At 37.8% G+C, this 8,895-nt stretch overlaps 2 pseudogenes; both read right to left on the reverse strand.

Annotated features, from left to right (window-relative positions):
• Positions 1 to 2,350: 2,350 nt before the first annotated feature.
• Positions 2,351 to 3,082, reverse strand: LOC148039347 (secreted RxLR effector protein 161 pseudogene; annotated as a pseudogene).
• Positions 3,083 to 3,670: 588 nt separating this feature from the next.
• LOC148039348 (uncharacterized) lies at positions 3,671 to 6,563 on the reverse strand (annotated as a pseudogene).
• Positions 6,564 to 8,895: the final 2,332 nt, after the last annotated feature.

The raw sequence follows: 8,895 nt of genomic DNA on the forward strand, positions 1-8,895 counted from the left end.
TTGGGTGAAAGCTATCTACTACCCTTTGGAGTTTGCAAAGGCCAATTTCATTGGTTCCATCCACAAGATACCATCAACTTTCTCAAGAAGGTGGGCTTGACATTCGTCTGCAAGAAGAGATGTCACACACATAGCATAGTTCAAGAGAATCATCACACCCAAAAATAAGGACTCATGACACAAGTCAAAGGTCGAGAGAAACCAACCATTTGCAAAGAACCGCAAGAGACAAAGGCACTTCTAAAGATCAAATGGAGATGGCAAAGTTAAAGAGCATTCAAACCATGATTGAAAAATGAGTGAAGAATACTAATTTGTATGCTACTTAAGCAAAGATTGAGAAGAAGAAAGAGAAACTTGAAGTTACAAAAATACTTACTCAAAAGTCACCTTCTCGCTACTATCCACCTCCCCCACCTACTATTCCTTCTCCCATGGGAAGTGGAACAATTTTTTTACCACATGATAGGTATCTCCCTAGAAGATGCCATACCTCCCTACCTAGCAAGTTATGGACCATATGGATGGCCATATCTAGGGTATCTAGGTGTTCCTACAAGGATATTACCAAGAGTACCTCCAACCATGGGAACAATCGGAGCTACTTCAAAACCATTGGTACATTTGAGTTCGAGAGGAAAGTCAACGTCATACAAAGGAGGAGGATCTTCAATGAAGTTGGATCCATTTGATGAAACTTCTAAGAGATTCAAAGATCTCACTTTCATTCAAAACTTTGATACAGCATATCGCAAAGGTAATTTTACAAAAGAATCCAAAATTTGGAAAGCTACTACAATGCTAAAAGATAATGCATTACAATGGTGGGCAACTCTTTCAAATCCTCCAAGTAAACCATGAATTGGGATCAATTTAAGAGAGCCTTTTCAACCACATGGTTAACTCCAAATTATGAAGTATGAATGGAGAAATGTCAATGCACAAGATTGTAAAAACATTGATGAATACACATAGAAACTTTGAAAGGTGCTTCTTCTAAACAATGCATTCAAGACAGTGTCACTTTCAAAGCAAGTGGAGGAATAAACTTGCCAATTACCACATACATCATTAAGAATAAAGTGGAGAACGTGACTCAACTTATTGAAATTGCTCAAAATGGCTATGCATTGAAGCCATCAAAGATGATAAGGTTTTAATCTTCTCCAAAAACAACAATAGAAGCTTCCAATGACTCAAAGCCAAGCCAAACTATTAAGGAGAATTCATGCAAAGGATTTCAAAAAGTTCCTAAATTTCACAAAGGAGGACATCCTTGAATGTCGCTAGAAGAACATAAGGACGCACAAGATAAGAATCTATATTATATTTACATGGAAGGACATATTGCAAAACATTGTTCACGACACAAGTCCACAACATCTAAAGAGGCGAAAGAGAATAAGAGTAATACAAAACAATTGAAAACATTTGTAGAATTTGTGCCCAATACGATTGGAGAGCGATGCATCCAAAAGCTTCCAAGTCGCGCAAAGCATGGGGCAAAGTACAAGATCAACAAGCATTGATACTCTTTGACTCTGAAGCACAAGGCAACTTCATTGCTCCAAAATTTGCAACACAATTAGGGATGAGATATGAGGAGATGAAAAGTATGCACCCAAATTTGCAATTGTTGTTTCGCCAATCATTGGCAAGCTAAGATTACATATCCAAGATTATGTGAAGGCAAAGGATTTCTACATCATGTCTTTAGATGGCTTTGATGTTTTACTAAAGATGTCTTGGCTTCATAAGTAAAAGCAATGTTAGATGCTTTCAATAGGAAGATCTCACTGAAACATAAAGGTAGACACATGGTATTGGATGTAAAATTAAACACGAATATGTGCCTACTAGATCAACTTTGGCCATTTCTAAAGTAATAAATAATCATAGTTCCACATATTTGGTTTTAGCCAAAGAGAAACGAAATACAATAGAGTCTAATTTAGACTCGTTAAAATTCTTAAGAAATTTCAAGGATTGTTTTCACAAACCTTTACAAAGAACACTTACCCCCTAAAAGACCAAAAGATCATATTATTGTTGGAGTTAGGGTTGCAACAATGCACAGAAAGCTTGAAGGAGTAGAAGCTCAAGAGCACACAACACAAAGTAGTACTACTTAGTGTGCAAGTACAAAGATAAGAGCCCTAGAATGAGAATGGGCGTATATACAATGCACGGCGGAAAAAACCTCCTAGTGAGGGAAAAAGTGCCCCAATGGTCCTAAGTGTGTTCACACATATCACAACCATGTCATATCAACAAATCCCCCCTGGGAGTGATGCGGTGAACAAGAGCTGGCACTCAATGTATAGGATAGTGCCAAACCCTATGAAGGTGATCAATCCACAAAGGGAAGCAAGCCCAAAGCTTTGTGGAAAGCTTCAAACTTCTCACGAGAAAGCGCCTTTGTGAAAAGATTGGCAAGGTTGCCCTATGTCAGCACATAAACCAAGCTTATCTCTCTTGCTTAGAGTCTCTCCCTAACATAATGATAATGCACCTCAATGTGCTTTGTGTGAGCATGAAAAATTGGGTTTCTCGCAAATGCCAATGCACTCTAACTGCCAATGTAGATGGTGGTGGTAGTCTCTTGTCCAAAACCCAAATCAGCCACAAGGCGTCTGAGCCAAACACACTCAACTGTAGCTGTGAAAGTTGCCTTGTACTCAGCTTCACAACTACAGGTGGCCACAGTAGGTTGCTTCTTGCTCAACCACAATATGCATGAGCTTCCAAGCATGAAGCAAAAACCACTAGTGGACACACGAGTGTCATAACAACCAGCCCAATCTGAGTCCGAAAAAGCATGCAAATCTGGGAGCAATGAACCCCCCTTGGGATAAAACAACCCAAGATATATAGTGCCATGTAGGTAGTGAAAGATCCGCTTAACTGCTTGCCAATGCTTAGACCCTAGGCTATGCATGAATCTACTCACGTATGAGATTGCAAACTAAATATCTGGCCACGTAATGCATACATAAATGAGACATCCAACAGCCTATTGATAGAGGGTGACATCCACCTAATCTCCAACATCATGAAGACTCAACTTCAAACATGTCTCCATTGGAGTAGCAAAAGGCTGCTTGTCTTCAAGGCCAAATCTCCTCAATAATGTTTCTACATATTGTGTCCGACACAAAGTAATCCCTCCATCACACTACTTGAACTAAATATCCAAGTAATGATGCAAAAGCCCCAAATCTGACATCTCAAAAGAGACATTCAAATTAGCCTTAAAATCAGCAATATGTGCCTCATTAGGACTAATGAGCAACATGTCATCAACATAAAGAACAATGATCAAAAATACATCACCCTGGCATTTGATATACAAGGTGCTCTCAATTGGACTGTTTTGATAACCATGCGCAGCCAAATAAGCATGTATCTTCTCATACCAAGCACAAGGGGCTTGTTTCAAACCATACAAAGCCTTTTTGAACCTACACACTTTGTTTTCTTCCCCTTTCTACACAAAACCACAAGGTTGTACTACATAGACTTCGTCATGCAAATCCCCATTCAAGGATGCAGTTTTAATGTCCCACTAATGCACATTCCAACCATTATGAGCTACTAAAGCACAAATGCTACGAATGGTGGTCATACGACAAGTGGGAGCAAAGGTCTCCTCAAAGTCAATGCCCTTTTCTTAAGCATAGCCCTCTGCCACAAGCCTAGCCTTGTAACGCTCAATGCTACCATCAAGCTTACCTTTTAGCTTTAAAACCCACTTGCTACCAATTGCCTTTTTACCAACAGGCAAATCAACTAAAGACCGTGTTTCATTCTTCATAATAGCATCAAATTCTGATTGCATAGGAACCAACCAATTTTCTGAATTTTGTGCTTCATCAAATGTAACAGGCTCATTTTCATCACACAAACTAGACATAACCAAAGCATAGCAATCTGATGTAAAAGAAGGTTGTTGCGAGCCAAAACGAGTACGACTAAATAACGGTGCATCCAATTTGCTATCACGCAAAGTCTGCACCAACCATTTAGGCATATTTCTAGCCTCCTCATTTCCAACTCTCTCCTCATAAAGTACATCATGTGCATCTGCATTAGTAATATGGTGATTTGTGGACTCATTTGAAACCTATAACGGCAAATGATGTGCCTCATGATGATCTGCATTTATTGAACCACCACCAAAGAGAGGCAACAAGGTGTCATACATATCATGTGAGCTCACATCTCTCTGTTACAAGAAAGCAACGGTTGTACAGCATCTTCCACAAACACTACATCTCGACTAACCAAAATACGCTTTGTTTGTGGGTGATACAACCTATAACCTTTACTTTCAGAATTGTAACCAACAAAGAATCAAAGATACATTTGACAACCTTATTATCCAATTTTCTACAATGTTGTTGAGGCACCAATGCATAGGCCAAGCAACCAAAAACACGCAAATGAGCAATGGATGGCTTTGTATCATGCCAAGCTTCATAAGGAGTCATAGATTGTAGAGCCTTAGTGGGACACTTGTTCAGTACATATGTGGCACACATGACAGCTTCGAGCCAAAAACCATGAGGTAACACTTGACTTTTGACCATACATCTTGCCATCTTCATGAGAGACCTGTTCTTTCTCTCAACTACACCATTTTATTGTGGTGAATAAGACACTGTACATACACTGGTGTTTTATCCCACATTGAACCAAAAAAGCATCAAATTGTTTTGATATATACTTCCCCTCTCAATCAAAACGAAGAGTGCCCACTTTACATCCTGACAAATTTTCAGCCATACATACAATTTGTTTGAAGCACAAGAACACTTCGGAATTCATCTTTAAAGGATACACCCATGCATGCCTTGAGTAATCATCAATAAAAGTCACGAAGTACAAGTAATTACCAAAGGATGGTGTTTGCATACGACTGCAAACATCACTATGTACTAGCTACAATTTGCGCACAGCTCTTACTGATCCATCCTTCGAAAAGGAAGAATGTTGCATTTTACGCAATATGCAATCCTCACAAACATGCTTAACAGGTGTCTGTAGAGTAGGCAATAAAGACACCATGTCAAATTTCTACAAGCGCAACAGACTGGCAAAATTCAGATAACCAAAACATGCATGCCATATTTTTGCATCTAAAACAGCTTTCAAGTCTGCCGCACATGCTACATCTTCCACACAATTTACAGAAGCATTCAACTTGTAAAGCCTACACTTAATGAACGAGATGCCACAATTGTATCGCCAAAACTGAGATCATGAATTGTACATTTATCATCCACAAATTTGACTATCAAGCAAAATTTGGTAAGTGTAGAAACTGACAACAAATTCTTCTTGATCCCAAGAACATACAAGGCTTCTTTAAGTGTGAAAGCATTGCCATTTGCGACAGTAAGCACAATGGTATCAACCCCTTTCACTGAATACAAGAAATTATCTGCGCATGTAACTACATTTCCTATAGGGGCACACTCAAGAAAACTAAAAATATCGCGCTACAAAGTAATGTGCTTTGTGGCATCACTATCAAAGTACCACGCCTAAGAATTTGCAACAAACATACATGGATCAAGTAGAGATGGGTTATAACTAAAATATACATTGAAAGCCTATTTTGTATCCTACACCATATTTTCATATTCTAAATTAGAGGGAGAGGCATCTACAACAACCATACCATCCTCTTTCTTCTTTGCCTCTTTCTGCTTTAACTTTGGACAAACCTTAATAAGATGGTCATTGGCCTTACAGTAATTGCAATGCAGCTTCTTCTTTGACTTATCAACAGCTTTATTAGATTTGGTAGTACTCTTGGAAGTAGTAGCTTTTGGCTTGTTGCTCGAAGAGAAATTTGCATTGCCTCTCTAAGCAGCCACAAAGACCTGATTTGCAACACACTATTTAGACCTATTTAGCCTAGACTGGTCTTCCTGCAAGAGTATGGCAACCAACTCATCAAACTTAATAGCATCAAGATTACCCTTTGTCACAAATCTGAAAGTGGAAGCAAAACTCTCATACGAATCTAATAAGCCATCCATAACTATTTGCACAACTGAACTATTAGGTATAATCTCATCTACAATAATTAACTACTCTTTGAGATCCTTGATCTCTACAAGGAAAATGTCCATGGAGTCTCCTTCTTCCATGTGCTTTGACTCCAATTGTTTTCTGAGATAGGCAACATGTGCCTCATTATGCCCTACATAAAGATGTGCAAGAATATCCCAAGCGCGCTTGGCTATCTTAGCCGAACAAATGTGCGAGACAATGATACATTTAACAGATAACGCAATCAAAGCATGTGCTTATGCATCTTTACCATCGCAACGAACTTATTCAGTAGTGGATAAGACTGCAACAGAACTGGATGTGCCAGTACTTGCTATATCCTCAATAGTACCAGAATCCACAGATCTTAGGCATACATCAATACCCTACACAATGTTCCAAAAACCCTTGGAAACCAATACATTACACATCATATATGCATTGTTGTTTCCATCAAGCTTATCATCAACAGTCACCATGCGAAATACATTGTTTTCTGACATTGTCATTGAAAACCTACAAAACTGACTAAAGTGAATACCTGCTAACAAATGAAAAGCTTAAACACAACCTGTAGGTGCACACACAATGTTGATGCAACAAACACATGAGAAATTTGTTGAAATCAATCAAGAACATGTGAACGGCCCCAAAAACGTGCCCGAAACAACCTAGAAGTTGCAAAAATTCAGTTTACTATGTAAACAACGCACTATACCTAGATCTAGTTTCACCTAAGAGGATTCCTCAAGATGATGAAGAAAGACTTGCTCCTAGACTATGATAGTAGCCTTGCTCAAGGTGAAGATGCCTGCTCTGATACCAATTGTTGGAATTAGGGTTGCAACAATGCACAAAAAGCTTAAAGGAGTAGAAGCTCAAGAGCACACAACACAAAGTAGTATTACTTAGTGTGCAAGTACAAACATAAGAGCCCTAGAATGAGAATGGACGTATATACAATGCACAAGGGAAAAAACCTCCTAGTGAGGGAAAAAGTGTCCCAACGATCCTAATGAGTGTTCACACACATCACTACCGTGTCATATCAACAATTACTATGGAGATAGGTCATACTTCTCCACCGAATAAACAACCTTACAAAGTATGTGTAGCATAGTAAGAAGAAAGAATGACTAATGTTACCGAATTATTGGAAAAAGGTTGGAGCAGTCAAGTTTTTCACCATATTGTTCTCCAATTCTTCTAGTGCAAAAGAAGGATGGCTCTTGGAGAATGTGTATCAACTATTGAGCATGAACAAGAATATAATAAAGAACAAATTCCTAATTTCTCCCATTGATGATATACTAGACAAGCTACAAGGGTTAGAATTCTTCAATCCAATTGATTTGAAGAGTGGATATCATCAACTATGCATTAAACCAAAAGATGTGCATAAGACAATTTTTAGGACCACATTTGAATTGTGAGAGTACTTAGTAATGCCTTCTATCAAATACTCCTACTACATTGAATAAGATGATGGGTCATATTTTCAAACCACATGGGGCATTTGTGGTAACTTTCTTCAATGACACGATTGTCTTTTCACAGTCATAAGAGGAGCACAAAGTACATTTAAAAGTAGTATATGAAGAACTCTAACGCAATCAACTAGTGGTAAACAGAAAGAAGAGTGAATTCTTCATGGAAAAATTCATTTCTTAGGGCACATCGTTTCAAAAGGAGTATGAACAAGTCCAACAAAACTTGAAGCAATAATAAATTGAAGTCCATGATGTATGAAGTATTTTGGGATTTTGTTCATATTACACGAGATTTATTTGACATTTTTTAGAAATAGATTTTGCATTACATGCTTTGACTTGAAAAGGAGTGAAATTTCAATGGGGAGAAGAAGAGAAACAAGTGTTTCAAATGCTAAAGAAAAAACTTCCAATGGAACCTAAAACCACACTAAGAGATTTAAAGAAACCATTTGTGGTGCAATGTGATGCTTGCGAATATAGCATGGGAGCTATATTCATGCAAGAGAATCATATTACTGATTACCTACATAGCGAAATTTACAAGTATATGAAAGGAGTTGCTTACAGTTATCCATGCATTATCTACATGCAAGCATTACCTCTCAAGAGCTAGCTTCATTGTACAAATGCATCATCATACTCTTAGATACTTTCTTACTCAAGCCAATTTATCAAAGAAACACATGCGTTAGGTGAACTTCTTGTCCATTTTCCGTTTTCAAATCCTTCATTAGGATGGTAAGAAGAATATTGTGGCAAATGCGCTTTCTAGGTGGCCATGAGTTTCGGCAATTTCACTTGTGTTTCATGATGAGTTGGAGGTAATGAAAGAGCAATATGCTACAAATGAAGACTTTTGCAAAATCTATGATCATTTGGTAAATGGTGAATGACATGATCATCATACCTTAAAGGATGATGTTTTACTCATGCATGGCAAGCTATGTGTCACTCAACCACAATGAAAGAAGATAATGATTGAAAGTCATTGTCCACCATATTCACAACATCAAGGTATTGAAACTACAGTTTAAAGCCTTCGAATCTTTCTTTTATTGGCCATCATTACGAAAAGATATGAATAATTTGTACAAGAGTGTATCAAATGCTAGAAAGTAAACTATGATAGAAAAAAATTACCAAGTTTGTTGTGACCATTACCAATTCCAAAAAGTCCATGGGAAAGCATAATGATGGATTTCATGTTTGATCTTCCACAAACAAAAACAAAAAATGATGGAATTGGGACTATTGTGGATAGGTTCAATAAACACGCACATTTCAATTCAATAAGATAGAAGATCGATGTTGAACATACAGTAAAGTTATTCATGTAGAATAT

The sequence above is a fragment of the Lygodium microphyllum genome, chromosome 3 (genome assembly GCF_053477565.2).
Source record: "Lygodium microphyllum isolate KBCC chromosome 3, Lygodium_microphyllum_v1.1.10, whole genome shotgun sequence".
In the NCBI taxonomy this organism is placed as follows: domain Eukaryota; kingdom Viridiplantae; phylum Streptophyta; class Polypodiopsida; order Schizaeales; family Lygodiaceae; genus Lygodium; species Lygodium microphyllum.